This window comes from Triticum aestivum, chromosome 5A (genome assembly GCF_018294505.1).
Source record: "Triticum aestivum cultivar Chinese Spring chromosome 5A, IWGSC CS RefSeq v2.1, whole genome shotgun sequence".
Classification (NCBI taxonomy): domain Eukaryota; kingdom Viridiplantae; phylum Streptophyta; class Magnoliopsida; order Poales; family Poaceae; genus Triticum; species Triticum aestivum.
The window spans coordinates 57,333,902-57,336,544 of NC_057806.1; positions in this window are offsets into that span (position 1 = coordinate 57,333,902).

The following is a 2,643-nucleotide window of genomic DNA, read 5'->3' on the forward strand; positions in this document are numbered from 1 at the left end:
AGGTTTATCGCCTATTCGGGTTCCATCCGCAAGGAGATCCGGCCGGGGTGTCGCTTACGGCCCCAAACGATGTGAGCAGGGTTCCCGAGCCCACCAACCGGGTGCCACTCGGTACACCGTGCCACGTGTGCCTAGTCTGTCCCAAGCCCACCCTGCCGGGTGCCACTTGGTAGAAAAATAGCACTACCTACAAACACCAGAAACTAGTTGCGACTCCTGGACAGAGACCAAGTTGGTTAATAAGTCGAGAGGGGTCGAGTTACCGGAACCCAATGTGTGGTAGTATCGAGTCATTGGACAACATACACAGAACTCAGTGCTTAAGGACGGTTCCAGTGAGACAACCCACCATGTACTCCTACATGGCCTCTCACCGCTACCTTTACCAAATCGTGTTCACACACTTCACTCTCAGCATCAGAACATATCGTAACCCTCCAATTCATTCCCAATGAATCAGACCTGACACACTCTAAGCAATAGCAGGCATAGCATGGTAGGAACACATCAGTGGCTTCAATCAACTCCTACACATGCTAGTGGGTTTCAACTATTTACTGTGGCAATGACAGGTCATGCAGAGGAATGGGTTCAACTACCGCAGCACAAAGTAGCAGATGAATCGTTGTTGTCCTAATGCAATAACTGAGAGCAGGAGCGAGAGAGTAGGGTTTTATCGAAATGAACAAGGGGGTTTGCTTGCCTGGTAAATCAACAAGGGTGGCACTGCTTCACAGACAGGTACTCTGGAACGTCTCCGGAGCAGGACCTATCGAGAAGGAACGGTGCCGGCAATCAATACACAATCATATGCAACAATATGATGCATGAACATGGCATGTAGATGTGATGCTGTTGAGCTAATGCAACTAGTGTTCAATTGGTTTGAAGTCCATTTGAACCAAAGGTTCAAATGCATTTCTAAATTAGGTCTCTTATATATGCCATAATGTGTTTTCCCATATTCAGCATGTATAAGTTGGTTTTTCATGCATGAAACTAGTACAGATGGAAAGGTTGCATTTTTCTGATAATTTTTCATATATAAATTATTTCAATCTGAGCTACGGCTGAATTGATATGAATTTTTGAAGATTAAATCATTTTCTGGATTTTCTGAATTATTTTAATTCCAGAAAATGTATAATTGCGTCAACATGACGTCATCATTGCATCAGCGGTCAACGCGGCTGGTCCGGGTCAAACCTGACGTGTGGGACCCACACGTCAGTGACAGGGGGTTAACAGGGGTTATTTTAATTTAATTAAATGGTTAGGGGGGGGTCGGGCCCACTGTCAGTGTCAGGGGGGGGGGTTAGTTAACGGTGATTAGCACTAAGCTAATCACCTGACGGGCCGGCCCCATCTGGCAGGGCTCAGGCGACGGGGGCTCATCGCCGGCGACCTCTGGACGCGGCGGAGTCCGCGCCACAGGCCACGGGGACGGCATCGGAGAGCACCGGGGCGTAGCCCGGGCTCTCGCGCATCTGGTGGAACAGGTGGGAGGAGCGGGGACGGTCGGAGCTCGCCGGAGCAAGGCTCGCGGCGGCGGCCGGAGTTCGGGCGCGAGCGGGATCGGGCTGCGGGGCATGGGGAGGCCACCTGAGGGGCTCGGCGGCACCCTCGTGGCACCAGGAGCGCGAAGGGGGGCTTGGTTTGGGCGGAGGCGGGCCGAGACGGCGGCGGCGACATGGACGGCGGCGAGAGGCTTCGGGGTCGGGGAGGACCTGGTGACGGCGAATCGACGTCGGCGGACGGCGGAGCCCGAGGAGGAAGACGGTGGCGATGGCGGCTACACAGGGCGTCCGGAGGTTCGTGGCTCGACGAGGAGGTGGAGGGGGTTGTGGCGGAGCTCGGAAGCATGTCAGGGAGGCGAGGGGAGGCCGGTGGCCATGGCAACGGCGAGCGATGGCGACGGCTGCGCTCGGGTGCGCTCGGGGAAGAGAGAACCAGGGGAGGGGGAAGGAATGAGAGAGTGAGAGGGCGGTCAGGGCTGCGTGGCGTCGTCCGGGGCGTTCCAGGCGACGAGGAGGAAGCAGGAGGTGGCCAGGGAAGCAGGAGGTGGAGGCGCGGTGGTGCGCGCGCGTCGGCACGCGCCGTTCCCCTGTCGGGGAGGAAGACGACAGAGGAGGGGCCAGGTGGGCTGGGCCGCCTCCTGGCTGGGCCGGCCTGCTGCTGCTGGCTGCGCAGGGGAGGGGAGGCCCAGGTAAGCCCCTCCTTCTTTTATTTTTGTTTTCTAATTTTTCTGACATTTGTTTTGATTTAATAAAAATACTAAACCATTTTATTTTATTATGCCAATTTTTGCAGGAGCTGGATATATTATTCCAGAGCTCTTTTATAAATGGCATAATTTTTGGACCATATTTCATATATATAGAAATATATTTCCAATGCAAATATTTATCGAATTAATCCAAATGGCCAAAATAAAATGTCCATGAGCTCCTAAAAATATTGTTTTGATTTTTATCTCTGTCCAATATTTTCAGAGGGCAACATGAGCATTTTCTTGGACCCTTTTGGAGAAATTTTTATTTGGGTCATTTTCAAAAATGATTCTGAGGGTTCCACCAATCCTCATTTCAAATTTAAATGAAATTTAAATATGATGCACAAGTGGCTAGCTAGCCTAGGTCATAC